This window comes from Parus major, chromosome 11 (assembly GCF_001522545.3).
Source record: "Parus major isolate Abel chromosome 11, Parus_major1.1, whole genome shotgun sequence".
Lineage (NCBI taxonomy): Eukaryota > Metazoa > Chordata > Aves > Passeriformes > Paridae > Parus > Parus major.
The window spans coordinates 492,726-518,471 of NC_031780.1; the positions used below are offsets into that span (position 1 = coordinate 492,726).

Below are 25,746 nucleotides of genomic sequence, written 5' to 3' on the forward strand. Positions count from 1 at the left end.
GGCTGCCCCTGGCCGGGAGCTGTCCCAAGAACACTGCACTGGCTGCTCTGGCCAGCAGCAGCTGGGGCAGCTCTGGGCTGGGGGATGATGGCATTGCAGGGCCACCTGGTCTGGCCGGTGTTGCAGACACCCCATGGCCCCCCCCAGCAGTCCCCAGGGTCTCCATTGCTGACCTCAAGCATTAGAAAGGGGCTGAACACTCAGTGATCCCAATACTGTGTCTATTGACACCTCCAGTACGTGCCTTTCCCCAGAAAGACAGAAAACCAGAGACATGAGGTGGAAGAGACACAACAAGGACACTCCTGCAGTAGGAGTGAGGTTGACCATGCCAGGAGCAAACTGGGCGAATGTCACCGGCTCCACATGTGCTCCACACACCACACAGGCAGGTGGGAGGTGGTTCCTGAGGATGGGCTCAGGATGCTCTTAAGATGGTCTGACTCCAGCCTTCACAGAACCTTAGAGTTCCATGATCATCCCCAACTCCTAACCAGGGCAGAGCTGTCCATAGGAAGATGGGACGAGCCCTGGATGGAGAGGTCTGACCTGGCTCTCCACCCACACAAACCAAACACATGCAGGTCCCCACTGGAGAACGGGGGATTTTTTGCAATCCAAGGCTCTTACACATTCAAACAGCTTTTCTGTCTTCTCCATGTCCTTCTAATTGCCCTTTATTTTCATCTCTGCCTCCCTTTCTTACAAATACATGGATTAGAAAGTAAATCCTGAAAATGATGACTAAACCCAGCCATCCTTCCTTACGGAAAGACTTTCCCACCTTCTTAAACCTTTTTGGAGGCACGAGGGAAAATAACCCTTGTATTTATGCAAATTTCAAAGTGGCGTGTGATGATGGAAACAAAACAGTGCTGGAGCGCAGCCAAGGCATGGCACCGACGGGGCCTCTCAGCTGCTCGCCTCCCGATTCTTCGGGGGAAGCAGCTGTAGAGAAATGAAAATACAGAAGCCCCCGCACACACCCGCCGCCGCCCGCGCGCATTCCAGCACCCGTCACCTCGGAGGCGGCAGGATGCGGGCTCTGGCCAGGCACTGCCTGCAGCCAGGAGCACCCTGTCGTCCCCCACAAGCCTCCCTGTCCCGCTGTTCCCGATTCCCCTTTCAGGAATTTACAAACATTTTCCGCAGATCAATATCTGTATTGATTATTCATTGTGAGCGAGTCGTGTGTCTTTGGTGATCCAACCTGGCAGAGTGAGCAGCCAAAGGCTGCAGCAGATACGGGAGGGGAAAAAAAGGAGAAAAAAGCTCTACAGAAGGCGAGAGAGACCCAGATCTGGCTGGGTTTGCTGCTGCCAGCAACGGAGACGGATGGAGAGGAAGGAAGGAAGAAAATGGGAATGGCATGAAAAGGAATCAAGAGACGAGAGAGCTGAGGAGAAAAAGCGAGAGCAGGAAAAACAAAGTCACCGCTGGAGAACTGGTGCCGGGGCACGCTGGCAGCCTGGAGAGATTCCAGCCTTGTGCTCACCCTTCTGCACAGGGATGCGATGGACTTATTGCTTCGGGAGTGAAAAGTGACTCACGGTTTTGGTATCTGCTACGTAAGAGCTTTGGGGGGATTCCTTGGCTGGCTGACAGAAAGGGAAGAAAGCAGCAGCAGTGAGGTAAAACGCGATCCCTTCCTCCTGCCTTCCTGGGAATACGCGGCGTCGCCCGGGCTGGCTGGAGCAGCGAGCTGCTCGCTTATGATATGCAAAAGGAGAATAATTAAAAGCGCCAGCATCACTTGCAAAGTGAGTAAACACAAAGCCTTTCAAAACATGCTCTTCAGCTAATGAGAAGCTGTAATTTCTTATACTTAAAGGCAAAAAAGACCCTGATGAGGCTCGGTGGAGTGTGCGCGCGCGCCTGCGTGTGTGTGCATGTGTTTGTAGATATGAGAGAATCAGTTAATTGTTGATGATGTTTAGAAAAGGGATTATGAGAAAAGACACTGAAATGATGACAGGGAACATCTTGGATCAGAGCCAGAGAAATAAAATAATCAAGGACAATCAAGCCTGCAGCTCCAGAGAAAGCGCCGACTGTTCTGCCAGGGACTTGGAAGGAATTTCCCTGCACTGCCGAGCCGCAGCTGGAATACGAGCTTGGCACCAGGAGAGAGAACTGCAAGGAGCAGTTTGCTTGGAGCTTGAGACAACAGAAGAGAGAACTATGGAGCTCTGCTATAATTCAGAGGTTAAACAGCTTTGTCTGCTTATGTGTCAGGTGGAGACTTGGTTTTGTCCACATCTGACTTGCACTGAGAATGCAACTTCTGAAATCCCCTGGCTGAAGCCGGAGCTGAGGATTCTCCAGACGCCTCTCCAGAACTACTGTGACGTTATGAAAACAAAGGAATGGGAGCTTGAGGAATTAAGTTCTCCTGTGGCTGCAGGTCCTGATGGACCTGACCATGGAAACTGTCTCCGGAATCGATTCCTTTCTTAATTCTGGAAATCAGAACCCCCCCTTGCTCCAGCTGGGGATTGCAACTCACAAGCACACAGGAAAGGTGCCGGTCATCAGGAATACCAGGAGCAAGCTTTCCTTCCAACCTGGGCATCTAGCTGCTGTCCTGAATGGATGAATTTTAATAAATGTTGGCTTTCTCTTGGGCTGAGGTTGGGTGGGGAGAGAGAATACAGGGAAATTTAAACCATCCTGTGACTGCTGTGTTGTCAGTGAGCTACAGACATGCCGTCCCTTTGTTTTGGATGCTAAACTCCGTCTGACTTCATTGTTGCTGGATTTTGGCACGTTACACTCTGGGCTTCTCTAGCAGCAGAAACACATGGTCTATTACAGTGGGAATCTTTGGGGACGCGGAAGCAGAAGAACGAGCCAATCATAGGTGGCTTTTGCACATTGCCTGTTTTCCAGCTTTGCGGAGAGCTGTCCGGATGGTGCGGCTGGTACGTACGGTGTGCCCAGGAGGGCAGCGGGGGCGCGGAGGGGCGAGTGGCGGAGCCGGGATGTGCCACGGCCGCGGGGCTGCCAGCGGCCAGCCCTTCCCCTTCCCCTTCCCGGCTGCTGAGCCTGCAGAGACCTGAGCGGAATCTTAAACGGCGAGCAGAGATTAGCATATTAACCAGCGCTGCCCGGGCGGTGTCAGCCCCGCAGCCGTGGCCATGCGGGGCACAGTCTGTCAGACGCTCAACCGGCTCCTTTGTCAGAGCCCTTTTTATATTTGTGTTCGGCTTTTGTTTCCCAATCAGACCCTAGAAATTCATTAACAGCGATGAAAGGCGGGGATGCAAAAACCTATAATGAAAACAAATGATCTATTTAGACGGTGCTGGGGCTGAAAGGAGGGGGTTCGTGGTGCCGGCACCAGAGGAGAAGGAAATCCTGCCACCTGGAAAATGCCTGGACATGCGTGTCCTTCCCCGTGCCCAGGCTCCAAGGAGACAGTTACTACAAAGCCGGTGGTGTGTGTAAAGATGTTGTAGCATTGTCTTTACAGAGCCGCAAACAAATACCAGCGACTGGTCAGAAGGAGAGGTCGGTCCTCATTGTCCCTGCTCCGGCTGCCGGTGATGCTGGAATCGCTCTCTCCTACTCGATGGGCTTTAACTAGAAACTACTTTCAGTGCCCATGAAGATTTAAAATCACTTGACTTTTAAAATCACTCCAATTCATTCACACGGGTCCCCTGCTCTGGCCCAGCAGTGTCCTGCAGCCAGCAGCCCCGATGGGAAGGTGTGCTGGTCACAGGGGATGGCGTGGACCGGCCGCCGATGCTGCCCTGGACCTGGCCGCAGGATGCTGGACCTGACACCTGGCTCTGCAGGTGTCTTCCTCTCCTGTGCTATTTCTTTGACAGATTATTTCACAAATGTTACTGTCCCCTAAAGTGCCACATGGTTGTGAAAATAAAAAGATTTAATCCAAGCATGGCCTTTTTATCAGAATTGATCAAGTAAGAAAAAAAAAATGAAATAATCTATGTAGTATGATTTTTATTTGTAAATGGTGTGTGGGGGCTTTTAATACCTCAGAGGCACAATTCACACATTTGTCAACAGGATTCTTAGGCAGACGTGAATGTCCTCAGCCCCACAGCTCCGTGCCCAGTCCGTGTGCCCATCTGTGGGGCTGGACATGCAGCCAGGGACACCCTTCCCTGCCCCCAAGACAGCATCCCCAAAAATGTGTCACTGGTACAGTTCTCTGAGCTCCAAGAGCCTGTAATTTGTACCTCTAGCAAACAAAAATGTTAGCAGGGAAAAGGGAAATAGGCTTCAGCCCCTTTGTCACTCTGTACCCAACTCTTACACTGGCTGGATCCATGGCCAAGGCTCCAGGGCTCTGTGTCCAGTGGGGTATCACACTAATTCCAACTGATTTCACCAGCTACAAACCAAAGACAGACAACACAAAGATTTTATCTGATGGAGAAATTGGAAGAAAATCTCTCAACACCTGCCACACGTCCACATTTTTCAGTGAGGAAAACAACAACAACAAACTCTTGTCTGAGGAAACATCTCCAATTTGTACCTGGTAAAGACATGCTGGATAAACTTACTCTAATGGCCTTTATTCTATCTCCACAATTAGATAAACAAACAAAATCCCTTAAGAACTTTCAAAATTTATCCTAAACTACCACCAGTCCTTATCATTAAACTTTTAATTGTAAACATGGCAAATAATGGTGAAATCACTGAATTTTAGAATGGTTTGGGTTGGAAGGGACCTCAAAGCTCATCCAGTTCCACTCCCTGACATGGGCAGGGACACCTTCCACTATCCCAGGGTGCTCCAAGCCCTGTCCAGCCTGGCCTTGGACACTTCCAGGGATCCAGGGGCAGCCACAGCTGGCACACCTGTGCCAGGGCCAAATGTTTTTTGTTTGCTCAGGTTCCTGCTGACCGTGGCTGGACTGTTGATCTGGTGCCAATGGGCTTTGGAGCCACTGAAATAAAACCACATTTTCACAGCAGCTTCTGAAACAGCCTTATGCTAGTTAAAAAGTATTTTGGAAAATCACATGAGAACTGTCTCTCATATGCCAGCATATCACCCAGGTGATGAGCTGCAAACACATTCCCAGGTTTTTCTTGGTACAGAAATAAAATAGAGGAAAGTTACTAAAAATATGTTATATTCTTATACCAGAAGATGAAGATGTGCATTAAAAGACAGTAACAAATACCCTCTTGTACCCTGAAATACAGCCTTGATCCCATTTTCTCCCCTTCCTCTGCACTTATGGAAGAGCAATTAGCCACTAAACAGGTAATTATAATAATACCCCATAATTAAATCTATGAAACTATAATGGAGTACGAACAAGGGCCTTTTTATCACCAGGTTGAAATCAAAGCCTTCTGTTTAATGACAAACTCTATTCTAGATCCAAAAGAACCATTCTGACTAGCATGGAGAAGAAAGTTCTTTTTTTACAGGGGAAGTGAACAGAGTGTGTTCTACTGACACAGAACCAAAATTTCTAGGTTTTCTCCCTCACTTGGTAAAGGCCTGAGCTCTCTTCTGAAAACACATGAGCCTCACAATATCCTGCCCTTTGGCAAAATAAAATTGTAGCTACCTGTATACCAGCTGTACAAGTTTAAAAGTTACAATTCTGCTAAACAAAAGCCAATTTTCCCATGGACATCAGAAGAGTAAATCTCCCCTGGAGGCTTTCTCCTTGTCTTCTTTCCACTTGTGTGAGGTCCTTCCATACTCACCTCGCACTTACTTTTCATCACCTGTGTTTGTCTCTTCACCACAATTTAACCTGCAGTTTTAATTAACTAAGATGCTCAAACCAATCACCCAAAAGCTCCCCGAGATGTTCCCTGCCCACCTCTTCTCTTTCACCCCGGTACCAGGGTTTTTTCTGAGTTTGTGTCACCTTCTCACAGCCCCACTGCCCCACTCAGTCTGAGGAAGCTCTCAGGTTGGGTGCGAACCCCACAGCACAGTCCCACTTTTTCTACCACTGTCATTAATGGAAACAGCACACAGATTGGTCCCAAAATGGAGTTATTTTGCAGGTGCTACACATTTTTAAAGAAAACTTGCAATCTCCAATACAACAAAATCAGTTGAGACATCACTTTGTGAGAAAGTCACAACTGACCATACATGTTGTCTCTCCAAAATCTTTCCAATTGTCTCCATGTCAACTCCCTTCCACTTCCTCCTGTGCCACCTTCTCAGTGCTTTCCTGTCCTTTCTGTGCTCCATCCATTGTTTTCCCCCCTCATTCTCATACCAAGATCAAGAACACTGACCCCAGAGAAGGTGGAATTTCAGCACTGCCACTCCTCCACAAAATCTGTGGATTCAGTTTACAGCACCTGAAGTGTGGATGGGCTCAGCAGCTGATCTGCAGGCCAAACAATTGAGTTAGCAGAAGAAGAAATTGATAAAATATGACTTTATCCATAGCAAGGAAGAAAGCAAGGCTGTTAGCATGGATAAAATAGATACATAAGGGACATTTGTAGTTAGGGGATATGTGCCTTAGGAGCAGAATATGTGCCTTAATAATCTGTTGTAAACTCTTGCCAATTAATTATTGATGTTAATTGCTTTGTACCAATAAAATCCAGTGAGCTATTGCTTTGTCCAATGAATATAATGACCTGTTTTGGTGTAACTAATGATTTAAGATCACGCTTTGTTAAAGGTATAAAACTTAAAAACACTTTATAATAAAAAAAGCCATTGTTGTGTGTGTGTGTGTGTGTGTGTGTGTGTGTGTGTGTGTGTGTGTCCATCTCAACAGCAACACTGAAGAACACCATTCACCTCCTCAAAGAACACAAGGCCTGGAACATTTCCAACAAAATGGGAAAAAGTAGCTGCTTTCTTCAGGATTCTCTGAGATATTGAGAGCACAAAACAAATGAGAGTTTGCCTTTCACATGATTTCCCAAGGTTTCTGTTACATTTATAAGTCTGATGATTCTCAAGAAGTTGAAGTACGCACTCGTGTTGTAAACAAAATACTTCAGATAAAAATGAAGGAAGAAAAGAGAAGAAAAACCTTCTTTAAAGGATAACACCCCCCCACCCAAGAACTAAATACATGGGAAAAAATCCAACCCAAATTTACATTTATCAGTTTGCCATCAAGATAAAGAACTCTGATGAGTATTTTTTGTCATTAATTTTGCCATTGCTATCAGTATCATGCAAGGTTACTTTGGTAATACCAAGTATCCCAGAGATTATTAATGACCTTATAGTGACTAAGAATATACAAATATATTAAAACCAGGTACGTCACAGTCACTCACTGAAGTCTATTTACATACAAAATAATTTTAATGAAATCACTACACTTGGACTACATGTATTTTTCCAGTGCCAAATCTCATGGTGGGGATACTGGTAGGAAGGAAAGGGATATTTGTCCTATGTTCAGGAAGATGTGTTTTCTGCCAGCAGGTAATTTACCGTCCTTTTGGGAAACCCATATTTACTAATTGTAACAGACCAACCAAATATGATTTATTTTCACCAATTCACATGGAAAATGAACTAGATCAGGAGTCTTGTCCTTTTCTCATCCTTCCTTATGGCTGTTTGATTAGGACAGACATTCAAGGGACAGTTTTCCTGCTAAGAAGATTAAGCCAAGGGCAGTAATCACTTGGCCTGTTCTTTCATGACAGAAACTAACAATTAAGGTCAACACAAATAATTAAATAACAGAGCCCTGATGGTTCTTCACCAGCCCAGACAGGGGTGCAGCCCAGCAAAGCTTTGTAGACATGTAGGAAAAACAATCTATGGATGGCCTTGTTCAAAAAAAACATTTTCATTGAAAGTAAGAGAAGCCAACACTAGTGGCCAGTGAGTGAGGTGCTCCACAACACTTCAGGCTGCTGGCATTTAAACAAAGCCACAGTGCATGAGGAGTGATCAAATCCTGCAGCTCAGGGAGCACAAAGAACCCTCAACTCTGCCTGAGAACGGCTCTGTTACATGTAATCACATCTCTCCTAATCCAGGTGATTTACATTACACATCCCAGGAGGGCGACCAACACAAAAAACACTTCTACAAGGCTTATGAAAATTAGGTCTTCCTACCTCACTGTGGAAAAGAGATGTCGCAGGATCTGGTGCCGATGAGTGGAGCAGGGGAGATGGTTCCTATTCAGAAAAAGTCAGTACAAACTCTCCAGATCAAAGCCTGCAAATAAAAGAATGGCAAGTATATAAAATATTCTGAAGGATTTGGAATGCACCAAAAGAAACAGAAGTTTGGGTACAGCATGGAGTTGTTAATACATTTTGTGTTCAGTTCCAACTCAGTCGACATTCCCAGCCATTCCATCTCCTCTGTCGCTGAGGGCTGACCTGTAGCACCTTTGTCACAGGTGTACTTTGCCTCCTACAAACCCAGCAGCTGCACCTCCCAGCCTCCTGGCTTCAGAGGGAAAAGACTCTATCAACTACATTTCGGTGGCTTTGCCCACAGAAACCCCCATGGTCATCTGTACCACAGACTGACTCAGCCCTCAGCAAAGCCAGAAGCTCTGTAGTCTGTTCTGCTCTAACCAGTGCAGCCCAGTCTGGCTGCTCACGTACCCAGCAGGGGAGCAGAGACATCAGTAAGGAAAACAAACACAGTGAGAGCCAGGGAAAACAGCCTGCTTCATGAAAAGTCTTCTGCTTCCAAGGAAAAACCTCCTTTTTGGTGTACAGCTTGCCACCTGCATGGGCAGGTGACCAGGAGGTGTGATGCTACTGATTCCAGGAGGTTTTTGGGACAGGAACTTTCTCATTCCAGTGGTGGTTCTTGCTGCAGTCACACATCTGTGGCTGTCAGGAATTTATAACTAGAAATTACAGAGTTTGTAACTAGAAATTATAAAACTCTCAGGAAATACTGTTTGTTATTGCCCAGTTTGTTGCTCCTCCGTCTGTGCTCTACACCTGAAGCTGTGGCTGCCTCTGGATCCCTGGCAGTGCCCAAGGCCAGGTTGGACACTGAGGTTTGGAGTACCCTGGGACAGTGGAAGGTGTCCCAGCCATGGCAGGGATGGGATGCAGGGAACATTCAGGCCCTTTCAACCCAAACCATCCTGGGATTCTATGAACACTGTGGGACACAAGCATGTGTGAGACAGGGGAAAGGCTAAACCACCACACATTCAAAGCTTGGCTTAAACCAACAGAAAAAGGAAGTTATCTGAAATAAAAAAGGTACTTTCAGGAAAATGGAAGTTGTTTCCAAACAATAAAAATAGAAAAGGACATAAACCCAGCACAATAAGTGCAAACCCACGATAAGGCAAGGCAAAACAGGGTCTGGAGAACAATCATCAGAGTTCGCAGAGCTAATAAAAGCTTCTCCAACACAAAAGCAGGAAGCCTGTCTGTCACCCAGAGCTGCTGATAGATGGGCAAGGAGTAAAGGGGGGAATTAAGAAAGATAAGGGCACAGCAGCAAAATTAAATTAATTCCTTGCACTGCTGTTCACTATGAAGGGGTCAGCAGGGTTCATATGGCAGAGCAACAAATCACCAGAGGCCGACAGTGCTTCCTCAAGGAGCCCAAATATGAAATTGCTGAACTTTCTTCCTTTGCATCTGAGGATTGGAAGGTGACAAATTTTTACATAAGGCTTTAGGAGTGACCCTGGGAATGACAGACCACAAAGTCTGATTTCCAGAACAGGCAAAAGGGTGGAAAACTGCGGGACTGATCAGAATTAGCAGCAATGAATAAACACATGTCTGGGGCAGAGCCTGAAAGACAGGAGCAGAGTTTAATGTACAGATCCAAGTCATGTGATGAGGAACCAGCCCTGCTAATACAGGAGATTTGGGCTGATACAGTGGAATCTGATTTTCTAAAAGCTTTTCTAGAACATCCCTCACTAAAGGTTCTTAAAGAAACTAAACTGTCATGGAGTAAGACGGATTAATCTTCCTGTGAATTCCTGATAAAAAGACAGAGAAAAAAGGGCACAAACACAACATCAGCAAGGGACAGAGCAGAAATTCTGCACTGCTTCAGCTCAGTCATGAATAACTTGCAAGAGGAGAAAGCAAAGTGACACACAGGTAATGAGGGTAACATACAGAAAAGTCAGGTTTAAAAGAGAAGAGTTCCTGCCAAATCACGTGGAGTTCAGACTGGAGCCACAGTGCCAGGGCACATCTGTGTAATGGGCCGTGTAACGGGAACCATTTCTGGGACTTTGGCAGGTGTTGTGAGCCTGGATCCCCCCAGGCTCTGAGGTGGCACTGCAGATGTGACAACATCCTTTGGCTACTGCCAGGCTAGTTCCTGCTGAATACCTGACTCCATCCTCTCACTGACTGAGGAAAGAAGGCAAGCTTTGCTATGGCTGAGAGAAATCTCCCTGCAAACACTTCCCACCTCGGAGGATCATCCTCCAAATCCAATTGCAAACGGGATGAAAATCCCTTTCATTGTTCTGGATGGATGCAGGTGGGCAGCTCTGGCCCTACCCAGGAATATGCCTGCAAAAGGCTCACTGCCCTGCTCCCGTGTCACCTTGGGGACACAGGCCACATCCCCTGGCTGGGGTGGATGGCCAGAAGTGGCTCTGAACCTGTCACTAAAGGACTGCTTTCTGGAAAGAGTACTCTGCTGGAAGGAAGCTTGGCCCTCTGCCTGGCCTTGCCAGCTCCTCTCCTGGACTCTGGAATGACACAGGAATCCCTCCTGCCCAGCTGAAGCTGGCTGGGAGCTTTCCCAGCATGGCAGGGAGCGTTCCCAGCATGGCAGGGAGCTTTCCCAGCATGGCAGGGAGCTTTCCCAGCATGGCAGGGAGCTTTCCCAGCATGGCAGGGAGCTTTCCCAGCAGCAGCTGCTTTGATTCTGCAGCAGCTGAGTTCCTGTATGGCAAAGAAAGAGCATCCGACAAAGGCCACACTAAACTAAACCGAGTCCTTCTCAGCAGCACGGAGACAAGGGGGGGCTCCCACCTGCCCCTGGCGGGCCCGGGGGCTCCCTTTGTCCCACCACGTGCCCACATACTGAGGCCACTTGTTCCCGTCTGATCGCAATTAGCACCGTGCCAAATTCCCCGTGCCCCGCACTAATTCGACAGGATGGGCATGTCACACCCTGCCAAGAATTACAGCCACTGCCAGCCGGGGCAGCCCGACCCTTTCATTAGGCCTTTGTTTCAGAAGTGAGAGCTCACGGACTCGCTTCCTTTGTCAGAAATACCCGTGGAGGCGCTGGAGGAGGCACAAGCCACAGGCCTGGCCCTGAGGAAGCTGTGTGTATGACTGAGCCAGGCCAGGGGCTCTGCCACACTCCAAATTTAGAAAAGTCACCTGTCTCCAGGTGCTGGCATCCCAACGCTGCAGCAACGCTGCAGAGCAAGGACACAGCCCTCACTGCCCAGCCACAGAGCCACCAGGACGGACACAGCCCTCACTGCCCAGCCACAGAGCCACCAGCACGGACACAGCCCTCACTGCCCAGCCACAGAGCCACCAGCACGGACACAGCCCTCACTGCCCAGCCAGCCTCCCCGGGCCCGGCTGCACACACTCATTCGAGTGCCCGAGGGGAGAACGGAGCCCGCCCCTCAGCCCCGGGCCGGGCCCCTCAGCCCCGCGGAGCCATCAGGGAGGGCTCACCAGAGACCTCGGGCGTGCCCAGGGGCAGGCCCAGCCACGGGGTTCTGGAAACATGCTCTTTGCTGCTTCTTGTCTCCTGTTGTCTTTTGAACATCACTCCTGACGTGATCTGGGGATACCATGGTGATGGCCAAAACATCCACAAATTCTGCCTGCTAAGCTGGTGATGTTCCTAACATTTCTGGGTGGTGATTCCCTCCTGCCTGGTGTTGGCCAGAACACAATCACAGAATCCTTTTTGTTGGAAAAGGCCTCCAAGTCCAGCCATCCCTCAGCACTGCCATGGCCATCACTGTCCCACGTCCCCAAGTGCCACATCCACATGGTTTTTAAATCCCTCCAGGGATGGGGGCTCCACTGCTGCCCTGGGCAGCTGTACCAGGCTTGGACAGCCCTTTCCAGGAAGGAATTTCTCCCAATACCTGACCTTACACAGGCTCAGCAGTTTGGCTTTTGAAGGACACTGCTCTCCTGAACCCAGCCTGTCTGCAGCACCCAAGGCTGCTGCAACCTGTACGTACAGGCTGTTGTAAAACCTCAGGAATTCTAATGGATTCCAAGGAGGATGTTGTGAATTACTGAATTTGTCAGGTTAGCAGCACGAGAGCAAACTGTTCAGACAGAACAATGCTTCACAAAATGCAATTTAACTTATTTTCTTAATTGTGGGCTGATTCTGATTTATGCTAATTCATAACAGATTATGAACTCTATTATATAATTGGAAAAATGACCATAAAACTTTCACAATGCTAGAGAGGGTTTTGGTTATTTGGTTTTTTATACTCCATGGCTTATGAGGGCTGGCACGCACATGGCTGGGCCTGTGTCCCCACGTCCCCCCCAGCTCAGACCCACCATCCATTACAGGCCACAGCCCAGCTCCACACAGCAAGTGAAGCCACTTTTCGAGCACTGGGGCTGCTCTGTGAGGGACAGAGAAAGGGACACAGATCCTACATGGCTGAGGCACACCTGCACGTGGCCAGGTACTGCCCCAAGCCCTGGAAGTGTCCAAGGGCAGGTTGGACAGGACTTGGAGCACCCTGGGATAGTGGAAGGTCCCTGCCCATGGCAGGGAGTGGAACAGGATGGGCTTTGCAGTCCCTTCCAGCCCAAACCGTTCTGGGATTGTACCACGAGTTGCTGCTCCAGTCACTGGGGATGACTGGAGGCCTCTCTGGGTCACATCCTGCTCGGCCTCCTGGCTTGGGACAAGGATGGACCGACAGCAACCACAGACAGAAGGGAAAGCCACATGGCCAGTACCTCAGGGAGGAAATCCCCCAGCAGAACACTGCAGCAGGACATGGAATTGCTACATTTTAAATTCTGGCTATAATGTTTTTTTACCCTGAGTGTGCATCTGCAGCTACCATCCAGAACTGGCCCTTGGAGCTGTAATTGGTTTTCAATGATTGTATCTTTTCCTGTGTTACTGCTGTACATGGCTGGGGTTTGTACGATACTGAAAATCAATAAAAATGCATGAAAAAATGTTCTCCCACCCCCCTTAAATAATCTTGTTAGGATTCTGGCACTGCTATTTTAAATCAGTCTTTGTTTTTCATCCCAAGCCTGAGAATGGCTGGGGTTTCCCCCAGGACCCCGCTGAGGAGCCAGTGCTGCATTCTGGCCGGGAGAGCCTCGACACACAGAGAGATGTGGTGCAGGACACAAGGTGGTGTCACCTCTGTCACCTCAGACACTCTGCCTTACATGGAGCAGTTGGAGCCAGGAGGGAGACTGATTCTCCCCCCAGTTATGGGGAAGCCTGTGGCAGGAGGAGCCAGTGCTCTTCACGCTGCTCTGATGTTCCTCTGCACAGTTCTTCAGGACAAACTTAAGCAAATGTGCTCCCAAACTCACACCATGTCACCAAAATCACTGGGCTTTTGTTTCCTGACATACACAACAAACCATAAATCATAGAACTTTTTGGATAGGAAGGGATCTCACAACCCATTCCATCCCACCCCCTGCCATGGGCAGGGACACCTTCCACTATCCCAGGCTGCTCCAAGCCCCATCCAACCTGGCCTTGGGCACTTCCAGGGATGGCACAGCCACAGCTTCTCTGGGCACCCTGTGCCAGGGCCTCCCCACACTCACAGGGAAGTATTTCTTCTCAATATCCTGTATTCCTTCTCAATATCCAATTATATTCAATGCAATTCAAATATATCAGTGCCCTCTGGCAGTGGGCAGCCATTCCCACTGTGTCATGTCCCTCCAGCCCTTGTCCAAAGTCCCTCTCCAGATCTTCTAAGCTCCTTCAGGCACTGCAAGAGGCTCTAATGTCTCCCCAGAGCCTTCTCCTCTCCAGCTGAACCTAAAGAGAATAAAAGCAGTAAAAACCCCACAACAACCTACTTACTCCACTCCAGATTGGGATTGGGATAGAGATGGTACAGGAGGTAAGGATGAGATGGGAGCAGGGGAGCTCCTTGCAGAGGTGAAGGGATCTGGGGCAGTGTCACTGCCAGCTCCAGGACAGCCCCAGCTGCTGCTGCCATGGCAGGCAGTGCTGATGGCATTGAGGGGATGGCACAGCTGGACAAGGGGCAGCACGCTCACAGACACCCCCAGCACCCCAGCACGGGGTCACACTGACCCCAGGGAGCCCTGGAACATTCATCCCTTATGGACAGAGGGATATGAACCCACTGCTTTGCTCTGGCTCAGTCTCAGTGACTGACCATCAAATCCAGACCCTGAAAGGAGTGCTTCGTGTTAGGTGGAAACATTTATATTCCTGAAGAAAAAACAAAAATATTTTGAGTTTGATAAGAATATTTTGTTTGGCACAAGCAAAACTTTTCATTTGGACTATGGGGTTTTAAAAAAAGTTCTGTTTCAAAAGAAAACCTTGCTAACAAAATGTAGTGACTGTATTTTTTCCTGATTTTTCTAAAATATCTTCATTTTTATTCAATCTCTTCCATTTAACATAGCTTTGCAAACTTTCAAAAACTGTTTTTCTGAAAATAAATTGTTTCCCTCTATGTCTGGGTCCCCGCAGGAGCCTTTGCTCTGCAATGAACACACACACGTCTCTGAGTTCAGTATTGTGTCACATTAGCCTGGCCCCACAGTCTGGAATTCCTCAGGAATTAAAGCCTTACATAAACACAGCATTTAACTCCATTACAATATAATAATGATTTTTAAACAACATTGTAATAGGTTCTATAATTTTTTTTTAAAGTGCATATTATTGTACTGTCACGGTTTCCTTCGCTCTGTAACAGCCCAGTCAAAGCAACAGATACAAAGGTAAACACAACTGGGAAGGTACCAAGCACTACGTGGCCCCTTTCCCAGGTTTAGAACTTGCTTTTCTCAGCTGCCAGCTGCTCCAGACAGCCCATACTAAATGTGGGACAATTTGTGTATTCTTAAACTAAAATATTTTTCAGTTAAAGCAAGCATAAATTATTTATTCATTTATATTTGCATTTAAATACTTGAAAAATGTCCAAATTAACTGCTTTGAAAATTGTTCCAAAATTTCCCCCTAGGCCTTGACCTTGTGGCCAAGTCTAATCTCAAAGCAAATTGAAAGAAGGGCTCACGCTGAACACATCCAGCAGCTCTGGATGTGCTGTGCCCAGAGAACCAATGCAGCCATTTGCAAACTCAGCCAAGTGCTGGGTTTGGGGCCCACACCTGGGGTCCTGACAGGGCTTTTCCACTGTGTTACCAAGCCTAGAGCTGATGACCCAAGATTTTCTTGGGAAGGTTTTACTCATGCAACTTGGTGGCTTCCCTGTAGCTTCTGTTTGCCCCCATACCCAGCTCAGTCTTCTGTTAAAAATCCTTCCCAACATTTGTGGTTGTGGTGGAAATCACTGAGTTTCAGAAACCACAATTCCAAGAAAAATAGGAATTACATCAGTTTTAATACTCTCTGCATATTTTGTGCCAATTCTGTACTTTAGGGAGCCCAACTCACAGCCACATGAGTGGTTTTATTTCCATCCCCTCTAACCCTGCAGGTACACCCAGCTCTGCACCCACAGCCCGACCGTGGCACCTCACGGCCCCGGCATCACATCCCAGCCTGGCCACGGAGCTCCAAAGCCAAACACCATCCAGGAGCAGTCCCCATGGCAAGCCTGGCTGCAGGTTTATCTTTATCATAAATCTGGTTTCTGCAGAGAGCAGAATTAGAGCAGAGGAATTCCTTACACTGTCCCTTGCAAGCAGAACTGCTGAGAGGGAAGGGAGGAAGCCCAGGCACTGCTCTAAGATCTCAGCCAGCTGCAAAATGTCATGAACCAGCAAGAGAGGTGGTTTCCTGACAACATGTGTCCTGATTCCAGTTCCCCAGATGAGGGGGAGCTCCTGTGCTCATGATTATTCTCCTTTCAGGAACAGAATGAAGAAAACAGATACAAAAGTGAATTCTTAGGGTGTGCAGAAGAGGACAATAGTCAAAAGTTTGTCAAATCTTTGGTGGAACAGACATGTAACTAAACAAGTATCCAAGAGGTTTTTTTTACTAAACATTTAAAATTAATAATCAATTAATTCTAAATCAAGAGAGCAAGGTTTGGAGTTGGGTTTGGATTTCCTAACCTAGAAACAACTTGGCACCTCACCCGAGTGCTTCAGCTCTCTGAGTAGCTCTCAGAATCTGCAGACTTCTGATGGGGAGTATCTCAGGACTTCACTAGTTTGAGCTCTAGGTTTGGGTCCTGGTAGGCTCTGAAGAACCACACACATCCTTGCTGGAGCCCTGAGCGTGTGGCTGGACAGGCTCAGGATGGGGCTGTGGCTCTGGGGCTGTGCCAAAGACACAAACCATGGTACAAGGATCACCCAGCGTGTTACTAAAATGGGTGGAAAGGAGCTGTCGTGCTGTGCATGGTGTAGTTGCTGGTTTTTTTTATGCCATCTTATAAGAGTGTGTGATTCTTTAATAAAACCTTAAAGGAAACATCCCTAGTCTTCCCCCTCCCCAAATACTCATGTGTCAATTTATACAAAACAAAACCATTTACTAAGAAAAGGAAAAATATTAAAACAGACTTATAAACAGCAAAGGAGGCATTTCAGCTCCCTGTAAATAAGTTTAAAACTTGAAATTAGAAAACATTATTCAATTCTAATCCCAAACAAATGGATTGGCTGGGAATCTCTCTGGCACAGCTTGCTTCCTTCCCAGCCTCCTGAGATACTGGACAATCCCAAAGGACATTTGCCCAGAGCAGCTGTGGCTGCCCCTGGATCCCTGGCAGTGCCCAAGGCCAGGCTTGGAGCAGCCTGGGATAGTGGAAGGTGTCCCTGCCATGGCAGGGGATGGAACAGGATGAGCCCTTCCCACCCAAACCACTCTGGGATTCTGTGATTCCAGGATGAGGAGACTATCAAAGCTTCCACTGCTACTTCAGCCCCTTCTCACTGCAGGTTCTCTGGGTCAGAGCCCTCTGAGAACCACAAGCTCAGCTCCAATTCCTTCTCCTGGCTAAGGGGCTGCCTGTGCTCCAACACAGAAAATGAAAAGCTTTGTCGGGGAATGGCTCCATGTTGGGAGAGTGGTTGGGGTTCCAGAGAGGAGCAGCAGCCCTGCCCTGCAGTGCACACATCAGAGATAAGTTCTCCCCCTTCTTCCTTCCTAGAGTAGCACTAAGCAGCCCCTGGTTCCCTGCCACTTTCCCCTCCTCAGGTCATTTACTCCTCTCTCTTTAACACCCTCCGACTCCTGTATCCATGATTCCATGATTCCAGCTCCCCACAGCACGAGCAGCAGGAGCGGTGTCCTGGCAAAACACGGGCACCCAGAGCCCAGGGATGCTCCTGTGCCTCACCAGCTCCAGCAGCACGATCTGTCTCCTGTAAATAACGCTGGGTTTTCACATGGATTATTTAGACTTTCTGATGAAACTGCAGAAATGCCACTGCGGCGGCCGCGCGCCCAATCAGGCAGCGGCTCCCTGACCCCGGCCTCTCCGCGCACCGCTGCTACGAGCTTCAAGGGGAAAAACCCTCCTTGTCTCTCGTTAGCCCTTTTTTTATGATCTAGGATTCTGTTAATAATGACTCCGTGTTACATAAAACAGATACATTAATGTCACCAAGTCCCAAAAGTACTGAATCAAGCTGACTCCTTCAGAAAGGAAGAAAGTAATAGATATGAGCCTTAATAAGAGCATGGATCCGAAGGATGGGAAGGGCTCCACCAAATCGCTTTCTCCTTCCTATTTGAAATGGGGGATTTAAAGGGCCATGCAGCTGGAGAAGATCAGAGTCGTGGCAAGATAACTGTGAACATGCCATCAAAGGGAGCAAATCAAACATGATTTTAGGTGGTGTTGCAAAGGCACGCTCAGCCTGCTCCACCTGCCCGCTCCGCTCCCAGTTGCTAATGGGGAAAGGAGATGGAGAGGCTCGGCAGCCCCACAACCTGGCACTCACCTTTCATCTCCAGAATGAAAGTGCTGCCTTAGACCAGCAGCTTTGGAAAAATAAGTTGCCTGGACTCAGTTTAGAGGAAAAAGTGGCCAAGTCTTTGACCTATGCACAGGGCTGAAACTGTTCCTATTCCTCTACAGCTGGAGCAGACATTACAACTAAAAGCAACACCCAGTGACCATTAGTACTTGACAAATATTAAAACAGAGCAGAACCTCTAATCAGAGGGATGAAAGTACTTAAGTGACAAAATTAGTCATGTCTGAAAGCTTCAGAAAAGAAAATGCAGGACAGTCTGACCAAGTCACATGCAATGGAATGTGATGCAAAGAGAGGTGTGATCAGAATCAAACATTGGTGGTCTCACACAGATACAGGGTGCACACCTGGGTGGAAAAGTCCCTGTGAATTGTGCCCAGGGAACATGAAAATTGATTAATACATTTGTAAGCAGTTGTGAGTAGTTTAAGGAGAGAAATATGATACGAAAACCAAAGTTGTGTTTGCTGAATCTGGCTTAGCTGGGTGTCCACCAGGCAGAGACAGGGGGTGTTTGGATCCCCACCTTGGTGAATTTGTGAAAAGGTAAAATCCTAAGGCCAAGATGAGGCTATAAACAGACAGCACATTTTGTAGAGTGGCACCAACACATAAGGCTGGATTTGGCAAAATGAAAACAGAAGGAGAAAGCATGATGGAGCCCTGGGGTGGCACTCTAGAAAGATGGAATCAAGTCAGGAAAGTGCCACCAGCCACAGAGAATGCAAAATCCAGAACAACTCAGGATTTACCTCATGTAGATACGTAATGAACAGGGGAAAATCTAAATTAATAGTAGAGTGACAGACTTCTGCTTGCTCCTCTCTCATGGCCTGCTGAGCCTGGAAACCACAGGAGAGGAAGGGTGTCCACAGACAGCAGTTGTGTCTAAAGCAGTGAGTGACCACTGAGCAAAGCCAGCAACACACAAACCCTGGGAGTGGGGAGTGGGAGAGAGGGGAAAGAAGGAAGCAGAAGGTCATTCCTTAGGGAAGCTCCAGGCTCCAGCAGCACATCTCCTGTTCCTGGTGTACATCAGGTCTGCAGAGCCTGTGAGCAGCTCTATAGCAGCACTCAAGTGCCATTCAGACTCATCTGTACAAACAAATCCAAATTCAACTCCCCCAACAGAGATCCTCCCGGGGATTAGGTCTATTAAAATTTGTATTTTGCAATTACTTCAGTTTGCTTTGCTTCTTTTCAAGGTTTTATGCTAAATTACATGGATGGAGGGTCAAGCTTTGTTTAAAAGATCTGGTTTTCCTGGGTTGCGCCATTGTTGGAACAAATTTTAAATCATGTGATACAATCACCATTCTGATTGATAGGGTCACTTTTAACCAGCCTGTGCTTAATAGAGCAAAATGTGGCTTGATCTACTAATTTTTAATTTAACATAAACAAAGAACATGACAGATCAGCCACGTTTCCTAATGCCCTACTATAAAATGCTCAAACTGGGATGAGGTTTGTGTTTGTGCAGCTCACCATGACACAGCAAGCACCATCACTTTTGGGGAGAAAAAGCTGCATCTCTGTGTCCACTCTAAATTCACAGAGCGGCTGCACCGGTTCTGATCTCAGAGTGGTATGAGAATTAATTTGTGAACAACCAGAAGTATAATGTAAGTGCTAGGTGCAATTATTTCAAGCGCTAACTATCTCATGACGATGGCAGATAGGAGTTAGACAGCAACGAGACTAAAACTGTGGTTATTTCATTATTGCATAGACAATGGCAGTCCTCAAAGCATGCCAGGCATTTTCCAGATCAGAGGAAAGTGTGATCCCTGCTCTGAGAGTGCCTAATCTAAAAAGTCAAAGATGAAAAGAGAGAAAGGAACTCTGGTTACAAAGGAATCTATGTAGTGACAGGTCCCAGCTTGTTATTTTAATTAAAAATATGCTAAATCCTTCTTTTTGCCTCTTTCAGCCCTCTCATCCTGGCTCTAAGCTTCAATTCCAGTGTCCACATAACCTCCCTAATCATCCACTGCTCCCTCCACATAAAGGAGCTCTTTGGAGCCGTGTCAGTCTGGGAACAGGGTACGTGGCAGAGGGTGTCACTGCCACAAGGACAGATCCCAAAGACTGGAGATCCAGATCCAGCCCAGATGTGCTTCCAGAGAGCCATGCATATCCTGCCAACAGAGGTCTGGAATTCAGAGGCTTATTGTGACTTACAGGAAGTAAAATGAAGGGAAGTCCCCAGTAGTGGCTCCCTTGCACCTGTGTCTGGGCACAGCTTGCAAAGGGCATCCACTGCCCTGAACTTGTCTCAGAGGACCATCAAATCCCCTGAGCCCAACACATAAAAACTACTTTATCAATGATCACAGAGTGAGCCAGCGGTGCTGTGCCAGTTTAAATCTTGTCCAAGAGTTTTACTGAGGCTCAGAAGTCCCCCTACCACCTTGCTGCTGGCATGTCTCAAACGTCCCTGGCCCCACAGCCTGTTCCCCACTCCCTGCCTGCCCCTGGAGCCCAGTGGATATTCCTTCAGAAGTCTAACAAGCACTGCACACATCTGAGGTTTAGAGAGAGGCAGAAATCAATAGGGCAGCTTCCAGCAGGCCCGTGAGGGATTAGCTGTCCCACAGAACAGCACTGGCGGCTCCGTGGGAGAGTCATGACTCCGAATAGTGCACGAGGTTTATGAGGCTGGGGAGCAGCCTCTGGCCCCGATAACCTCCAGCTGGCCAGAGGAAAAGCCGGCTGTGGAAACAAGCCCCCTCAACACCCCTGCTCCAGCAGCAGCAGCAGCAGCTGCCCTCGGGCAGTGGCCCCAGAGGTCACTCTGAGCACGGCTCAACCATCGCTGCTCCCCACACCTCCACTGCAGCTGGGCAACGAATTTCAGCTCTGCAGGTGCAAAGGGAACAGCCCAGAAAGGTTGTGGACTGTCCCTTTCTGGAAGTGTGCAGAGCCAGGTTGGGCAGGGCTTGGAGCAGCCTGGGATAGGGGAAGGGCAGGGGGTGGAAGGGAATGAGCTTTAAGATCCCTTCCAACCCAAACCGCTGCATGATTCCATGATTCCAACCCAACTGCAGTAAATGGCAGGCAAGGCAGGTGGCACAGCAAAGGCAATGAGACGAATCCTGGGAAACTGCTGGAAAAAACATGGAAAGCTGCTTTGCTCATACCATCATCAAAGGATGCCCCTCATACCTCTAATAACAAGATACAGGATCCTGTGTCACTGCTAACAAGTTCCTCTGTCTTCAGAAATCTGAATCTTTGGGAGCTCTGCGAGAAGCAGAGGCAGGGTTAGGACAAGCGCTCAGAGAGCAGAGTTGCTATTAGCTTAGCTAACATAATCTAATTTTGTGTGGGTTTATGAGCTGAATACCTGTTGCTCCCAATTGCTCTCGTGTTTACTGTGGTCACTGTATTGGAACTCTGAAAGCTGAAAGATGTGAGTTTGTTTTTAACTGGTGAAAATTGTGAGGAAATAGGGACTTGAGAGGAGAGAAAGGGGGAACCAGTGTCCAGAAGGCCTGCAAGAATTAGTTATGTATTGGTACCATATTTGTACCGTTTGAGAGGCCTTTAAAGGTTTCCAACATTTCTGATTTACCACCCTGCAGGTTTCTGAGAGACCCAAGTGAATAAATGCTCAGCTCCTCCCTCCTAGAGCCCACACGACCAGGAACCTTCTCTTTTGCCCCAGAATCCGTGGTGGGAGCCGTGCCATCGGCCCTTTAGAGCCTGTCCAGCGGAGCAACAGCCCGGGTGCTGGCCTCGCCCGGGGCTGGGAGGGTGCGGCCTCTGCCCTGCCCGGCTGGGCCAGCGAGGTCAGGCAGCCCTGCCGTGCCCATCGCTGCTGCCGTGCCCATCGCTGCGGGCCAGGATCAGCCTCCAGCACAGGGAGCACAGGGAGCACAGGGAGCACAGGGAGCACAGGGAGCACAGGGAGCACAGGGAGCACAGGGAGCACAGGGAGCACAGGGAGCGTGTCGCTGGTGCCCTCACCACACGGCAGTGTAGTATCCCCCGAGCCCGGCCGGGCTGGCCACAGCCCCGGCTCCCGGACAGAGTCACGGGGGAGTCCTGGGCAGTGTTCCCGCTCGGATTCGGGCAGTGATCCCCCGGGGTTCGGGCAGTGTCCCCCGGGGTTCGGCAGTGTCCCCCCGGGGTTCGGCAGTGTCCCCCCGGGGTTCGGGCAGTGTCCCCCGGGGTTCGGGCAGTGTCCCCCCGGGGTTCGGGCAGTGTCCCGGCCCGGGTTCGGGCAGTGTCCCCGCTCGGGTTCGGGCAGTGTCCCCCCGGGGCTCGGGCAGTGTTCCCCCGGGGTTCGGGCAGTGTCCCCCCGGGGCTCGGGCAGTGTTCCCCCGGGGCTCGGGCAGTGTTCCCCCGGGGTTCGGGCAGTGTTCCCCCGGGGTTCGGGCAGTGTTCCCCCGGGGTTCGGCAGTGTCCCCCGGGGTTCGGGCAGTGTTCCCCCGGGGCTCGGGCAGTGATCCCCCGGGGCTCGGGCAGTGTTCCCCCGGGGTTCGGCAGTGTCCCCCCGGGGTTCGGGCACGGTCCCGGCCCGGGTTCGGGCACGGTCCCGCCCGGTTCGGGCAGCACGGGCGGCCCCGCCCGGAGCGCTCCCCGCTCCCGCACCGCGCTCTGACCCCGCCGCGCCCAGCGCCGTAAATCTGCTGCACCTGATGGGAGATGGGCTTTTTAGGATCTCTCCGGGTGCTTTGAGGTAGCACTTCCATGAACTCCGTGCCACAATAAATAACGCTACCTGCAATATGTCTTGGGGAACGTGGCAGCAGCCGCTGTCCTGCCATGAATTTTTATTCTTTTGCCGTCTGGAAGATAGATTCCAGATACAGCATTTCCCCGCACTTAGTGTCAAATCTCTTTACCCCTTTGCCCCGACAGAATGACAGGGACCACAAATAAAATAAAAGAATAAAAAAGAAGCATAGGAAAAATGGCCTGAGAGCAGAGGGAAAGCACTAAACTCCCCTCCCTCTGCAGCTGAGCAGCTTCAGATCTGACAGCAGTGACTAAGGCAGGGGCAGTTGGAAAGGGAAAAGGCAATTTTTGTATGCTGCCAATGACATTTCTGCAGGAGGATTCCCCAGAAAGGAGCGCAGAGATGAAATTTCTCTGAAGAGTATAATGTATGCAAGAGTGGAGAATACAGGAAAATGGGTTTGTGTGCCGGCCCAAACTGCTGTGCCAGGGACAAGGAAATGAAGCACTGACCCAGTAAAGGGATTTTTAAAGATAAAACCCTTTTCATTATAAAGAAAAGGGTCACGTGCAGTGACCAACAAAATACTCTAAATATTTGCAAACCTTGACCCATAGATCTGATACCAAGGTTAGAGCACAAAGCAGGAATGCTGTAACAATTACTGACAAGAATACCGGGGGGAAATGGATGGAACTGGCAGGAGAATGCTGCTGGTCCTGCACCCGGGCAGGAGCAAGGCCAGACACCAGGGGCTCCTGCCGAGGAGGGCACTGGGCTGGCCAGGAGGGATGGGATCCTGTGATGGGACGGACACGGCCAGGAGGTGATCCCATCTGGCTCCTGTGCTCAGCTGAGGCTGTGTCTGGAGCATGGGCCCAGTTCAGGACAACATCCAGAGATGCTTTCCAGCCTCACCGAGTCTGAGACCCAGCCCAGGACCAGGCTGTGCTTTCTGGTTGCTATATAAAAGCAACTGAGAAAACCACCCACAGAGCTCACTTAAAAAAAATTCCCAAATGTAGGCAGGTAAAATATTATTAGTTGTACAATTCCACTGGGACAATGAGAAATATCTGCTCAAACAACAGGATAACAGCCAGAAAAACTCTAGAAAGGGTAAACAGTTCCAGCTAGCCAGGAGTTAATAGTGCACAGGGCTTTTTTCCTCTCAGTTTCCCTCCTCCAGTTCAGAGCCTTATAGAAAACCAACATCATGGCTCTTTTCCACTTTGAATATCTGGGCTGCAGTGCAATCTTGTCTGAATTTGAAAACAATATTATTTTACTTTGTTCCTTTACTCTGATGAAATTACCAAGTTTCATGTCCCTGACATCTAAAAGATATTAGGGTCAGCACTCCCATTAATACACACATCCAATTACACCACAGAGTATGGCAAAGAGCTCATAGCTCTGCCATCAGGGCACCATGGCCCAGGCTTCAGGTAAAGCCAGAATCCATGGAAGCCCTATGAAATGCAGGTGTGAGCCCAGTTCACATCAAAAATGATGACTCAGTGGTTAAAACTCAGCTACACGGCTGCCTTAACATCTCTTCCCATTCCCACTTCTGAAAATGAACTTTACACACTGGAACTAAGACTTTGCAAAACATATATTTTACTGAGCAACAGCTGCACAAAACCAGCCCCCTGAAGATGCCAAATGACACTTCTGCCACACAGCAGAGTTAAAGCGAGGAGATTTACAAGGTCATTGACAAATGCAAGTATTGATTGAGTATTAAAGTGTCTTGTGATTAATACAGCCTTCGAAGTAATTAGTGCAGAAGATCTCTTACATCTCCCCATGTTTAAATAATGTATCTGTGAACATGCAGACCCCCTGTCAATCATCTGGCTGAGGCCAAACATCATCTCACCTGATAACTCATTTGGAAACTGGGCTTCCTGCCTGGTCAATCTTTCAAAACCAGCAACTCTTCCCTAATTGCCTGGGGTGACCTATATTTAGAGCCTTGCAGTTCGCTGGGGGGGAAGAGGGCAGAGAGCAAGGGAAAAATGCTAAAGTACCTTATTCCTACAATGGCACAAAAACCCAGGAGAAAGTCAGAGACACTGAATGGAAATCACCTTGTAGGAAAGGCTCTGGCTCTGTGAGGGGCTCCACACTCTGGATTTAAACAAACACTTCAAGCCCCTCTTGGTTAATCCTGGGAGTAACTTCTGCAGTGGGAGAAGCCCCAGCTGGTGTCGGGAATCTCAAACAGCAGCTGGCAGTCCTGGTGTCCCTGTCCCCGCTCTGGGTGCCCATCAGAACAGCCTAAATCCCACCTGAACCGAAGTCACCAGCAGGAAGATCAGGCTGCCAGCAGTTCCCACAGCTAGGTTTGAGTTTTCCTGGAGCAGGGCGGCGTTTGTCGCTCCCCTGGATGCAGGATGGAAACATTCTGCTTGAAATGCCACTGTAGGAAAAGATCAGCTTGACACCTTCAGGGGTGTTTGGAGCCCATGAAGCACCAAGTACGTACCTAATGTCTTCTTAATCCCTTTCCTACCAGTCTCTAAGCAATTGCAATCGCTTGGTTTCTCTGAAGCACACTTCCAGGTTGTTACACATTTACTGCTTATTGGGTAAATAAGGCTCCAGGAAAGTTTCCTTCCATCTCACCCATTTCTGAGTTGCTGTTTGATTCCAGGTTGGAAAAAGCCAAGAGCTGAACTGTGACTCCAACCACCATCTCGCTCTTACATTTTCTACTAACAGAGACCAAGGACAGGTGTAGAATATACAAATATTCTGGCATTCTGCTAACATTGCACACCCTTCCTTCCTGGCCAGTGCCAGCGGGTAGAGCTGCAGCCATTCCTGGTTTTGAGGAGAGCTGGGAACCCAGCAGAAGCAGATGTCTGGAGAAGACACAGCCCTCACCTTTCATGGCCTGTTGCACTTTCCAAGATTAAAACATGCAACTAATGGGAGTTAATCGCCCTCAGACCTGAACAAATCAGAGCAACTCCTAAACTCAGAGGGAG

At 48.8% G+C, this 25,746-nt stretch overlaps 1 long non-coding RNA gene across 1 annotated transcript in view; it reads right to left on the minus strand.

Moving 5' to 3' along the window:
• Positions 1-25,746, minus strand: part of LOC107209804 — a 175,884-nt gene that overhangs the window by 43,980 nt on the left and 106,158 nt on the right. The window contains exon 3 of the long non-coding RNA XR_001523714.3: positions 8,065-8,167. This is a non-coding gene — a long non-coding RNA (uncharacterized LOC107209804). The remainder of the gene's footprint in view (positions 1-8,064; positions 8,168-25,746) is intronic.